We start from the raw sequence: 14,666 nt of genomic DNA on the forward strand, positions 1-14,666 counted from the left end.
GATTAGCTTAACAAAATACTGTCTGCATAAATCTATATGCATGCATCCACACGCACACATGCTTTAGAGCAACGAGTTCTTACTCGTTGGGTTTAATTCACTCAACCTATTGTGCTTCAATCCAATTTGACTCCCACGTCATGTTTGTTATGAACATGGGTGCATACATTTACTGGCCTCGCTCAGTCTGGGTCACAAAAGTGTAGAGTGCCACCTATTGGTGGTGCACAGCCACCTCTCTAACAGCCTTCTCTTCATCCGCATCCCGTCCCACAATGATGCATGGTGGCTCTCGACAACTCCTACACACTGACTCACCATATGTTCTTTTTTTGGAGGGCATAGAGAAGACCCACACACACATTTACGCACGCAAACAAACTGACATGCAGGGGGAGGAGTATGAAAAGGATCTATGTGGGGGAAGAAAAAAAAAAAAATCTGATTATACATGTGACCCCGCCATGCAGTGATTTTTCACTATTCCCCAAATGTTCCTTCATATTTAATTAGAACACAACAACAAGCCATGCATTCCCCCAATAAAAGTGTAATGTGTTCATTATTTTTACTTGAAGAACATTAGAGCGTGCCGGTCCCTTTGTGCCTCACGAGAAGTTTTCCATTTCATTTTGCACAGTGTGTGCAGACGTATAAAAGCCTACAAGGCAGACTTTACACCCAACCTCAGTGAGAAACTCTTACTTCCTACGGGGCCTGTGATAACTGAACATCACTTTTAATTCACCCCTCCAGCTTGGCGGTGGCGGTGAGAATCAACTTTTACAGCACAGGTGATACTTGCGTGGGGTGCGGGAAGAAAATAAGAAAAGTGTCTTTCTCCGAAGACCTTTGACCCTTGCCCCTGGAGGATAATACTGAACCAAGACGCCTACTCAACCGCTGCTGTTAAGCTCCTCCGCTTTGAAAGAATGCCAAAGAGAACAATACAGGACCAACGTGTCGCCATGAACAGCGGACATTATAGTAAGCATCATGAAATTGTCATCTTTTGCATCTGATTGGTTAACCAAGAGTGGAGGAAACAAATGAGGAAAAACGCTTGAAGTGAGATGTGCAGAAAACAGAACCAAAAAGGATCACTACCCTCGCCTCTCCAAAAGTGACTCTCGAACACAAGCAGTGGTGTTTTATTTGGCCCGGAATGCAGCGACTGTCAGTCATTTAATTTGTTCCCATCTCCTTTTCCTAGTGAAGGATGTATCACGGTGTCGTGCTCACATCTCCACTTCCATTTGCTGGTGACAGCTCAGTGCGTGAGACAATGGTGAAGAGCTTTCAATGGCTGTGAAGAATCACTTCTCGTCACATTTCAGCTGTATAGAATAAGAAGAGCAGTGATCCGCAAAAATAGATTGTTGTGGTTGGCGCACGGGCCCAGAAAGTGTTAATTGTTATTAACAATGTCACATTTGGAAATGGAAACGAAGAATTGGCTTAGTGAACCAAATATCATCTATCTCTAGTATCTGTCTGTCTTCACAGTTCTGCGGAGGTTCTGCATCCACATCTGTAACCCTTTTGTGTGTAATAGTAACCTCAGTTATAAGTGGAGTGAAAGGTCATTCCTGCTTAATTTGATGAGGAACTTCCTGTTCCGATTAGACCTACACTAAGGGGCTGTTTAAAAATAACCACACGGAATCTGTGACAAATGACCTCCTTCCACACACGCTGGCGCTCGGCACACTCAGAAAGCCAAAAGTGAGTATGTTTAATAGAAGATGAACAGCTTGGATTAAGTCGTGAGGGTTTTTTTTTGTTGCATCATCAAAAAAATTATGAAGGTTAAGAAAAAAAAAAAAAAACTTTCATTTGTTAACTGTTGACTGTGACCATCAAAACTAACATGAGGTGTATGTAAACATCAAGCCAATTCATTCCAAACAGGCGGACATGCATTGTGTACACTGGAGCTACGATTGTCCGTAAACTCCTGACATTGCGGTAAAAGCATGAAAGAAGCGAGAGAGAGAGAGAGAGAGAGAGAGAGAGAGAGAGAGAGAGAGAGAGAGAGAGAGAGAGAGAGAGAGAGAGAGAGAGAGAAAACATTCATAGCGAGGATTAGCGCAGTGGGGGGAAGAGTGTCACGGGGTGGGAAAGAAGGAATGACAGGGAAAGCCAATCTGTACCTAGAGAGGAGTCGTAGCTATTAAGCAGCTTGCTGTGACCTCGACATGGAGATTAAAGTGCAGATACAGATGAGCGTTGTGCAGATGTGCTTCCACATTAATCCACACAACATGGACGTACGCTAACTATGATATATATGCCATTTAATGAGAGGACCAGGGGCATGCAGAGCTACCACGCTCATCACCTAACCTGGTCACTGACTTGCCATCAAATGATTTCAAGCCATTTATAGCTAGTGGCCACCATGATTTTTGAATTAAACGTCTCCAGCCAGGCTGTTTGGCAGCATGCAGTCAAGGGGAAGAGCATTTTATGGCCAGGAGATGCTGCCTTTATGGTGGTGACAAGTCAATGCTTTTCCAATTATATCTTGGCATTTTGGAATATTGTAAAGCAGTCAGGGAAGAAGCCGACTAAAGCGCTTGGCTGGATAAGTTATGTCATGCAATGTCAAAGCTCGACGACTACTCACCTATGTATATTTAGTCTACACTTAACCTAATAAAAATGGGCCTTTACATTTCCATTCAACACTGCTAAGAAGATTAATGACATACTTTATTGAGTGACTATAATATACGTTAATGAAGAACTCATGGGAGCTCCACTGGGGTTTGTTGACAAACTACATGCATGATGAGCTGGTAGTAAACATGGTTCCGTTGGCCTTTCCTAATATGGATTTTGAAATATATGGAGGTGGGAGGGTGGCACAAATATTGGACCGGGTGAACTTTAAATCTCCATGGTAACCTAGCCGAAGAGTTTAGCTGTTGCCAACTTTGAGTTGAGATCCTCCTAAAACTATCTGAGAATTGCTTTGAAAGTGATCAAAAATACATTAGAAGCTCACACAATAAAATATCCCATAAAAACATCATTCAAATGAGACAATTCCTATTCAATTGATTACTGAACGATTAATTTTTAAGCTGTGTAATAATGTGACTGGCTTGAAAAAAATGCCTTGTACAAAAAGGTATTTAATGACATCATTAGTCTGGTTAAAAGCGGGTAAAGCTCATTGTTCAGTGGAGCGTTCTTCATCTCATGGAGAGAAAGAACAAAATTAGCAAACAGGAGAAAGTAGAAGGAAAAATAACAGATGGTTGGCTAAAACTGGCTATTTGGCTGACTGGATTGATGGCTTCCTGCAGTCTTGGATGACTCAAACACTTTTAGATCAGATATGGCAAAACTAAAATAACAACTAAAATTGTTTTTAAAATGATTGATGTGGGAAAATAAGAGTGCAAACCTTATAAAAGGGTGATGAGTCACTTTGCCTCCATTTAAAACAGAAATCAAAATGACGATTATGGAATATTATGGAGGGGGGAAAAAAAAAAAAAAAAAGAGTATGAGTATTATATTATGTTAAACTACGGTTTGGAAAGCATTTACAAAAATAACCTAAGGCTATTCATTTTGTTAATTTAATTGGTTGTGGTACTTTTTCGTCACTACATCCTGATAGAACGGAAAAAAAATGTCCCTACTGCATCACAAATTGACGTCATCGGTCACACACCAAATATCAATACTTCATTATTTTTTTTAATGGAGCGTTAGCCAACACAACGCAGATGTGAAAAATTGTTATTTAAATCCCAGTCAGAGGGCCCACCCTGGCGGAAACTCCCAGCGGAGAGCCGTAATTCCGGCTACACTTCAAGTAAACGTGTTGCTTTTCCAGCTGAGGGCTCAGCAGTTAGTCACTTAGGCGTGACGATACATGTTGCTATCCATGTTAAAGCTGAAGACTTTGACGATTAATCGGAGTCCCTCGTGTCCTCGCGACACCTCATCCCGCTGCAGTCAATAGCCAGCCATTGACACAAAGACAACTGAAAATGATGCTCTCGTGTAGTTCTTAAAGGATTTACGCAAAGTTGAAATGAATTTGTCTTTTTTTTTTTTTTCACTCCCACACTTTAATTAAATGAGATAGTGAATGCGTATGAATGAGTAATCTTATACAATACACGCAACTGTAATGACATTCAGTAAAGCGCAGACCTTGGCTAAAGGCAGGTTAATATAAATTGAACACCCCCCATCGATAACAGCCGTCTCCTACGTATACATTCCATTAATCCTTCATAATAAGGCATTTATGGACATAATTGGAAAATGTCGGAACCAAGAAAAGCTTTGGAGAACATTTGTACTCAACAAAAATATAAATAGAAAAATATATCAATATAAAATAAAAATACAGCATTATGCATCTATGAAAATAGTTAATCGTTCATGATTGTGAAATCGAATATATTAATATCCGATCCAGGATTCATAAGTGCATTAGCATTCGCTCAGAACTAAAACTAATTTCAGGTTTTAAAGGGTCACGTTGTTCTTGTTTTGTGTCATCTTCAAAACAGCAACAAAAAAAGCTTCTTGATGGATGAACTAAGACAAAAATAAAACCTCATCATAACCTTTTATTCAACAAGAAACCCAATCCTTTTTTTGACTCAGAACGTAATTGCTTGGTTCTGAAACTGTGATGAAAATACCAAATTAGAAAATGAATTGGTTGATTTCCCTAGCAACCGTATCCTAAAATGCCTCCTTTATCAAATATGAAAACCAATTTGTAATTTAACACTCAGTGAGTTGAAGATGTTTAAGGAAGACAACATTTTTGTTGCTGGAGGTCACAAGGTGGACTTTGTGTAGACAACAAAAGTGCACCAGTGAGTGGATTTGCATGACTAAATTGAAAGCAACATCCAAATAATCCCTTTTGTGTTCACAGTACGATGAGGATTGACCCCCCCCCCCCCCCCATATTAATTAAACTGCATTTTTCATGGTGACATACTGACTATCATAATCCCTTTCTCCGGTGAAACACAAGAGGGAGCAAAAATGTGGCATGAAATACAGGCAGAACATGTTTTTTTCTTCCGCTCATTTACATAAGGACGTAACTACTTTATCGTCATTTATAGAAAAATAAATAGCACACTGCTGGTTTTTACATGCTTATACAATATGTTAAATATTGAGACAAACTGTGAATGAGAGCCAAATGTGGGCGTGATATTGGAAAGTTGAAAATAAGTTCCCGAACAATCCGTTTGGGGTAAAGAGAATCATGCAGACAAGCCTCGGGAGCCATATCAGTTGTTCTTAAGTCCTTTGAGACACAAATCCAATTAGCAAATGTTATAATGTATCATAAGTATGTGTGAAGCTATGATGACGAGCGTAGGCTTGGACGGACAGTCGGCTGGATGGACAGACGGATGGGCTGATGGATGCATTAGTCAGAGAATGTGAATTCCAGGCAAAGAATGGCTACAAGGTCAATGTGTCAACAAGATAAGTGAGAGGGGCTCAGCGAAGAAAGTGAATGATATGTGAAACTGCATTTGTTAAAGGCGAAGACTAGCATAAGATGGTGGCTTTGCATTCGTCAAGGTCAAGCAGATAGGTTTTTTTTATATTTAAGGCTGAATCGTGATTTAGTTAAAGGCAATGTGGCGTTAAGATGTCAAGAGGACATCAATATTGAACTGGTCACTGGTGACCTCATACTGTTCTGCAATCTAATTATCTTTCTTGAAAACACCACCGTGCGCTTTCATATGCAATCAGGAAAGCAAATCTACTCTTTCTACCCATCATGCTTTGCACATTCGAAATTACCACAGGAATGCATGCGAGGACCCCGTGCAGCCGTATTCCGCATCAACCAATTTCCATCCGGCCGCCTCCAATGTGCTGACGGTGAATATTCGCTCCGAGGGGAACTTTCACGCCAGTGTTGACTTGACATATTTCACATCAGCATAGATCATTGTAGGCCTGACACTCAACCCAAACAAAGCATTTCTTTTTGCCATGCAAAGTGCAGGAAGCTCTCATCACGCAAACCCGTTGGTCATAAAAATAGGCCCCCGTGGAAATGATTTCCCGGCAATTTAAACTCACATTATAAGGCGATTTAAGCAAATCATTGGGAAAAAAAAAAAAAAAAAAACGGCCTCACATTTGACCTTTTTGGCATGACGAGGCAATTTTACTTTTCATCTGGATATATCGATCTCTGAAAAAAACTTAAGCACCATACTGTATATGTGTATACTACGGAAGAGGATTAGGGCCAGTGAAGAAAAAAAAAACGAGGGGTGACAGGATTCTGACTTTTTTTCTCAGAATTCCGACTTTAAAGTCAGAATTCTGACTTTAAAGTCGGAATTCTGAGAATAAAGTCAGAATTCTGACTTTAAAGTCAGAATTCCCAATTTCTGTGGTATCATTCTGACTTTATTCTCAGAATTCTGACTTTATTCTCAGAATTCTGACTTTAAAGTCAGAAATGGGGAATTTCCTGCCACCCCTCGTTTTTTTTTCTTCACTGGACCTAATCCTCTTCCGTAGTATGCAGTGTGGTATCATGCAAGGTAAAAAAACATAGGAAAGTCAATTATTGAATTATCATATCTGCATGAGCAGAATAGTCATTTTGTGCAATTCTAACCCCCTACCAATTACAAGCACAATATTAAACATGGAAAGTCACAAAAAAAAAAAAAAAAAAAAAAAAAAAAAAAGCAAAACTGAATCTTAATATTTTTTTCCAAACTGCTCTTGTACAAGTGAAGCTAGCCAATGTATGCGGACTCATTTTCCTCCACAATTAAAATGTAATTAAAAATCAAGACATGCATAGAAAACTTTAATTATTTGGCTTGGGCCAAGTGATGCTTTTAACACCCGGAACAGTTTGGACGGTTGGCGCATTGTTAAAAGTGAGTCCAATCTGCCGTCTCAGCAGTTGATGAGGCAGACACTGAAGCATTACCTGCAAATCTTAAAGAGCTCAGGGCTGAGAGCATCATTTGCATGCCAACATGTACATTGGCACTAAAAGAAGCTTTTGGGGCATTTGCAGGCCAAAATATCACATGAGAAATTATTACAAACAAAAAAAACCATTCCTTTAACGTGGAGCATCTTAAATTGGGCGGCATAACAAGGCGAAAGGGCTCGAGGTGTCCCACACAAATCTTCCTTCATCCGCCTAGTTTTGATGTGCACGGACCCCGCAGGTCACTCAAGCCATTAATATGACCAGTCCCAATCACAGTCGGAGAAATGCCACAGGTGGAGGAAGTGCGATGAAAGCACACGAGGGGACCGAACTGTTGGACATGACAATGTTCTTGGCCTCGGGTTCACTGTGATAAATGACGAATCAATCACCCTCTGAGTCCAATTCTCCCCCCTCCCCATCAAGTCACCATATTTTTTCCAATGGAAATTATACCAGTGTTGGTCTTATTATTATTATGTATGTATATTTTTATGTTTTTAAATACATTTTTCTCATCAGACATGCATGGGTTCTATTCCCACCGAGTGATGGTGCAATGGTGTTGGGTTAATTGACGTGTCTAAATTGTCGATAGGTGTGAATGTTAGTGTTCACACGTGTTTGTCTCCTTGTGCCCTGTAATTGATTGGCCAACAGTCCAGTGTCTTTTTCCCAGAGTCAATTAGGACCCCCCCCCAAAAAAAAATCCCAATCTGTGGTAGAATAAGGAAGATATTATTACTATCCCAATACTAAGTTGTCATCAGTACCAACCGCGTGGCTGTTTTTACACTTAACCACCAGCGATGAAGCCCTCAGCACACATTAGGTCCGATAGCCGACACTAGTCCAGGTCGGGGAATTCGCAAGGGGGACTGACACTTCACAGAACGCGAAGCTACATCTATTGTTTGCGGCACAATTACAGTACATTCAGCACGGTCACCTAAGCCGTCATCACACCTTATTACCCCTGTACGCTCCAGTGACCACATCTCACTCATCGGTTTGCTCGAGTGGCTTCCATCAATCATGCTCAAGCAGCTGTGGAGCCCCAATGCCAAGCTACGGCGGCAATTGGGAAGCGTTTGTGACGAGCTAATGTAGCCTAAAAAATGATTTTGGGCCTCTGTGGTATACCAACACAAATGCGTAGAAAGTTGAGAGGCAATCCCAGCTGGGTAAAGGTTTACTTAAGATTTGGTCTATGCAGTCTTTGACCAGTTCTGGCGCCCGCACAAACTCATACACAACATTGCACCGGCATCCATCTTCATTAGGCACTTAACCTTGGATGTGTCCGTTGAAGCATAGATGATATGAGATCCATCGTGCACTTGGAATGTGTGTTAGTAGGCTTTCGAATCTGCAGCGTTGGCCTAATGCAGCAATGCAACACAGAAGTAAAGACTTACACTGCGTGTGTGTGTGTTCATGTATATGGCATATATACGGATTCCAAGCGTCTCCCGGGGGGTCGCCGGCAGGTCAGCAACAGCTTTGCGAGCTCAACATATCACCTCCCTACACTGTCTGGGGAGTTGGGAACAATAATTAAGAATATTCCTTAAAGGGTGCTTCTAAGTAGAGTATATGGAGGTAATCCTTTATATATATATATATATATATATATATATATATATATATATATATATATATATATATATATATATATATATATATATATATATATATATATATATATATATATATATAGTAAAGCACTACAGTGAAACCTCCAAAGGTTACACATTGCAGGGATGCTAGTCAGCTTGTTTAAATAGTACAAATAGTTGAAAACAAAACAATCTGAACCAAACTATTATTATTCTTTAAACTGTTTTTTTTCCAAGAACAATTTAAATATTATTAAAGTCACACGTGTGTTCATTTGAGACCATGAATGATGTGACTTTTCTGCTACCTAATTCATTTTATTTATGGTAATAGACCCGATTTCTATGTAATGGGATTGGATTGAGGTCATGATTGTCTCTCTTATTGACTTGCCAACAAACTAATTCATACAATCATTTAGTGCCTATGACTATTAGGTGAAAAGAGGCTAAGTGCGCTATTGATTGCTGTAAGCGTTTTTCTCGCGCTTCCTGCAGCACGAGAACCTTCCGCAATAACCGACAGTTGCTTTAATAACACAAGCAGCATGGCAGCATTTGACATTGTGTTATATGACTTCACTTTTATGATGATGTTTTAATCCGAAACCAATCAATGGAATATTCAAATCCTTTTCCAGGCTGTGCGGTTTGCATGTCTGCCTCAAGAGTTCCTAATTATTTGGGTGTGGTTTCTATCAATACTCCTGCTTCTCTCGACATTCCCCCAAAAAACCCCACAATTCATACTCTAAATTGTCGATATTCGTAATTTGTCGATACTGTATATGCCCTGCAATTAAGTATATGGGCTTTTGCTCAAAGTCAGCAAGAAAATCCTCTTCGACTCCAATGAGGACTAATGGATGGATTGAAATAAAAGCATCATACATTATCACAGATTCAGGAAAGTTATTATCGATTTTTACAGCAATATTTATTCAGTGCCTGTCTCTTTTTCACACTTGTGCGTGCTGACACAAAAAAGCACACAAACACTCCCACACTTCCAGAAATAAAGGTAGCAACAGTCTTTGCGATTTTTTTTTTCTTTGTCAACCCACATGTTGATAATGTCACCTTGTCCTGGTGTTTCATTAACTTCCGACAACAATTTTGGAACGCCTCTCGCCCCGATGGGGTTACAGGCTTGTGTTACATTTGTCTGATAAAGCGTCAATTTCGCAATGGGAGCAATTATAGGCGATATGAATAAACAAGTTGCAATGAATAGAGGAAGTATTTGAAGTGGAGCAACTGAGCGACGGAACAGATGGTCAGCAAGGATTTGAATGCTCGGGACAACCTAAATGGTTGCGCGTTGGTTGGCTGAATTGCAAGATTATAACCACTTGTTATGTAAACTGACAAGTGAGAGTGAGGAGAAGCCCGCCTCCATCTGCTGTGACGTTTGGGCCCGTCACGATTTCGCAAGCGTCATCAAACATTGTCAAGACAAATGAGCTAACCAGGAGAATCCAAGCAAGGAAAATATTTATGTTGAAAGAATAATATTCAATGTGACATCTCAAACAACTTAGACATTGAAGTGTGACTGTCTAGCTTTTTCAAGTATTTTACTAAATGATTGTGAGATCTCTTTCAAGCAAGCTGCAAGGACTTGAAGACAATTGCGACAGATACGTATTTGTTTGTTTGTATTTACGTGCGCGTTCGGCCTTGCACATTACGAGACTTTGTATGATCATTGCAAAGCGCCGTTCTGTATTTTCTCTTCCACTTTGAGCTTTTAGTTCATCTGCTGGCTGATTGATGGAAGTCGTGGTCAATGTTGAACTCGTGATTAATGATCAATATTAACTTCTATGGCAATTTGGGCTGCCCAATTGAATAAAAACAGAAGATAGAGAATTGGAAAGTAAACAAAATAGGATTCATGAAATGACACAGAAAACATCCAAATGTATTATACTAAATATAAAATTCAAAGGAAAAAAATGTTGGTTTTTTTCAGCACAACGCCATCTGCTGGATGGAGGCTTATGTTGTGGGGCCTCAACAGGCAGAATGCATAGCAAGGTAGCCAAACAGCTTGCAAGTATGATTTAATTGACTCCACGCAATGCAGATAAGCACTCGCTGAAATTCAACCACCCTCACAAGGACAGCCTCCTTCCCAGATTGAATCGATAAAAGATGAAAAGATACCTGGCGTCAAGGTTGAGCAAGAAGGTGCAGATGCCATCCTGTTAAGAAGTTGACATTCCAACCATAGCCACCAACTCCACAAGACAAATAAGTGGAGTGTCTTGCGGAGTGAAAGGTTTGCCGGCAGAACGTACATTAATCCTTCCACCTGCTCAAACCACAACATACCGTATCAGTCAAAAGTTTGAAAACAACTCGAATGGACTCAAAAACATTCATTTAAGTGTCCACTTCAAGGCTTCCGTCAGTGACCGCTCCCACTTCGGCGCAGCCCTGCACTCATCTGCAAAATTTCCTACCCACAATGGGTTCCAACCCGCAGCAGTCTCTGATTGACAGGCGACCATTCCAGTCAGCCATGATAGACTCTGAGTTCCAGTTTGGCCAACAAATGGATGGATCGATATGTTTCAGACTGTGGTACGGCAAAGTAAACTAACATTGTGCACAATTGTGTTACTTAATAAAGCTAACCATGCGTGTGACTCACACATACAATACTTGACACAAACCACTGAGCACACCGGGAAAAAGCACATCTCTGCTCAGCACTTATATGGCTGCAGGCCACTTTTTTTCTTCTCCATCTCCCTTCCCACTTCATATAAATGACACAAGGCTGGCTGCCACATACAGCTGAGGAATGTCAATTTAGTGTGTAGCCTACTGTAAGATTGTGTGACACCAAACACATTATCCGCACGTATACAGCACAGCGTGATGGATGAGCAACGCACAGGAGAGAGGGTGCCCCTCATCCCCTTCCACTTATTCCGGCAAAAAAAAAAAGAAAAATCAAAACGCCTGTTCACCGCAAGTGATTATTTGCTCATAACGCGCACATCTCTCGGGCAAATTACAGCCATCAATCTTGCTCTGTTTAGTCCCTCTCTCTTCACTTCTTCATCACCTGACCTAAGTTGGACGGGATTGTCTTCTTCCCGAAGCCTCACTGTGTGGATGATGGAAGGAAGTGCCCCAACAGATGGCGCTTGCCTATATTTCTATTTAATGCAGAAGAAGATGGCCAAAGCGGAGATTCAAATCCTGAACCTAAGAACATTGTTGCACAATATGCTGCCTCAAAACAGGCCAGTACAAAGATATTCTGAACTCTTCTGTGCCTGCTTGATAGCTAGTTAAATAATTTCAGGCTTCGTTAAACAATACGTCGCACATGATTTGTGTTGGCACTTTCTAATATTGCGTTTCAGTCGCAACTTATTTACATGACGCATGCCAGACTAGAGGTGCTGCCTCACAGTTGAGAGGAGTTTGCATGTTCTCCCCATGCTAGCGGCTACTTTGGCTTCCAACCACTATGAAAAAAAAACATGCATGTTAGGTTTATTGAATTAAATCAAATTGTTCATAGGCATGAATGTGCTTATTTGTATACAGAATTATTTTTTTTTATTCCTCTCAGTCGGGTTAGGCTTCAGTTAACCCAGGACACAAATGAAGACTTGCTGTAATTAGAAAATGGATGGATGGGTGAATAAACATGTCTCAATAACATTTAGAGTGCTGTTTTTGGAGGCCCCTGACTCTCAATCCAGGAGAGCTGTCTATGCCATTCCTAAAGTGTTTCATTCAGCCAAGGTAGCTCGACTGACATACAGTAAACCACCATGTGACATGACCTAAAAAATATAAAAAAATAAAAAAAATAAAAATCCCACATATTTCCATTTACTTCATTTTACGAAATCTGATTAAATAAAATATTTTGTCTCCTCGCTGTTGCACGTTGACACGCACACATGCACGCGCCCTAGCAACACTCGGGCACGTGTTATACACGCTCCACGCACGTGCACGCGCTCAGAGCCGAATCGCGTCACATGCAGATCAGATAGAGAAGACCAAGGGTTTTGTGGAGGGCAGTGTTGGAGGGAAAGGGGCGCATTAAGACGCACAAGTGCAGATTTGGTGGCTGATTATCATTATTTATATTATATTATTATTTTTATGAAGAATGGCTGAGGGGGCGGCGTGGGGTTGGATGGAGCGCGGCCGCCGTGTCGCTTCATAACTAATCATTCACATTCCACTTCAACCACGCGTGAAAGCAGGGTGGGAGGGAGGGACGGGGGGGTGGGGGGCGATGCGATGCAGTGGAGACGATGCATGCACGACTGACGTGCAGCACGCGTCCCCTGCTGGGATGCAAATAAACGGAAGGCAACGCGTGAGTCACTGAAGCCGGGACGCTTATGATTAAACCCCCTGTTGCAAAAAAAAAATAATAATAATAAAAAATAAAAAAAAAACACGCCGCACACAAACACTCACGCGCACACACACGATCATAATATGAACCACAATGTCGTTGTTTTTATGCTCATGTGGCGCGCATTAAGGGAGGCGGTTGATGATCGCGGTGGCGGGATGAAGCGGGGGTAGTGGAGGGGTGTGTGTTGGGGGAATGAAAATGTCTTCTGATTTGTAGTTTAACTTGACGACTACAAAAATTATAGGCTGGCTGGTTGGTCGACGAGCCCGTTTTTTCCCTCTCCCTCCCTTGCAGATGCACGCAGCTCGGCGCGCTCAGTGTGGAGTGGCGCGACTGCAGCGGCACATTCACTCCATCCCCTCTCACACACTTCTATTTCCACGCCTATTCACTCTCTCCATATATATATTTTTTTGATTTTAAACGCCACGCAGAGAGATTCGTGCAGGATTTAATTTTGATTGCGAGAAGAAAGAAAACAGCGGAGGCACGTCACGTCGGCGCGCAAGCTGGTGAGCCGCTGTCTCTTTCGACACTCTTATTGAAATTGCACTGGGTGTTCTTAGCAGGGGTGTCACCGTGCCTTTTTAGAGGCGCGTGCATGCATGTCACCTCCTTGAGGGCGCGAGGGTGTGCAGTAGAATGCAGTCCAAAAAAAATAAAAAATAATGAATCGGATACATTTGTGTTATATTTAGCGACACTTGCAAAGAGATTACAGCAGCGGAAGTTAAATAGTGCTGCATACAGTATGAAAGGGGCGGTCTCGCGTAATCTGACATGAAATCCTAACATTCATCCTCCTATGGACGTGTTGAGCGCGCACCCTTTGCAAGGTGGAGCGCATTTATAGTTTGGAGTGTTTTTCCGGGGGAAATTATTATTCCTTTATTTTTGTGATGAGAGTTGACTGAAAGAGAGGAAGAGCGCGAGCGAGACAGCAAGAGCGAGAGAGAAAGAGAGAGAGAGAGAGAGAGAGAGAGAGAGAGAGAGAGAGAGAGAGAGAGAGAGAGAGAGAGAGAGAGAGAGAGAGAGAGAGAGAGAGAGAGAGAGAGAGAGAGAGAGAGAGAGAGAGAGAGGGAGGGAGAAGAGAGAGAGACCTGCATACATATCGTCTCCAGCAGCCTCCAGCTAGAATTCGTCAGATGTGAGATCACACAGGATTTACTTTCTACCCCCCACCCCCCTTATCATTTTTTTAATTACCAGTCTGGCTTAAGGAAGATATTCAAAGTTTGAGAAGGGGGATACAAGCGTCTATTCCGAGCCCATCTGCTGTAAGTGTCTCATTTATTACCTCCGTTTTGGATGCTAGACGATGTGAGTTGAGGCTTTTGGGGCGGGCGGTGGGGCGGGGGGGGGGGGGGGGGTTGTGGTGGTGGTGGAAGGAGATGTTCTCATTTTGGAGGAAAATGAGGACTTCGGGAGTAAGGCGTCGAGATAGATGGAAAGATAGAAGCGAGAGGTGGCTGGAGAGAATTCAGCACCATGGCCAGCGCCCGGAACAGCGCGCGTCGCTTCATTACGCACAAACCGGATCAGCATGCACGGAGCAGCCTTGTAGTGATGCCAGTTGCATGCTAAATCTTCAAGCCCGGCACCTACTTAGATTCATGCCAGAAACATTGTGGCGTTTCCAGAGGAGGGGGTGTCATTTTGT

The 14,666-nt window shown here is 41.8% G+C and overlaps 1 protein-coding gene across 2 annotated transcripts in view; it reads right to left on the reverse strand.

Annotated features, from left to right (window-relative positions):
* The window catches only part of gabrb2b (gamma-aminobutyric acid type A receptor subunit beta2b), a 191,050-nt gene that overhangs the window by 48,664 nt on the left and 127,720 nt on the right, over nt 1-14,666 (reverse strand). The gene's annotated exons all lie outside the window — the stretch shown is intronic.

The sequence above is a fragment of the Syngnathus leptorhynchus genome, chromosome 17, assembly GCF_054491065.1.
Source record: "Syngnathus leptorhynchus isolate UIUO chromosome 17, UIUO_Slep, whole genome shotgun sequence".
Taxonomy (NCBI): Eukaryota; Metazoa; Chordata; class Actinopteri; order Syngnathiformes; family Syngnathidae; genus Syngnathus; species Syngnathus leptorhynchus.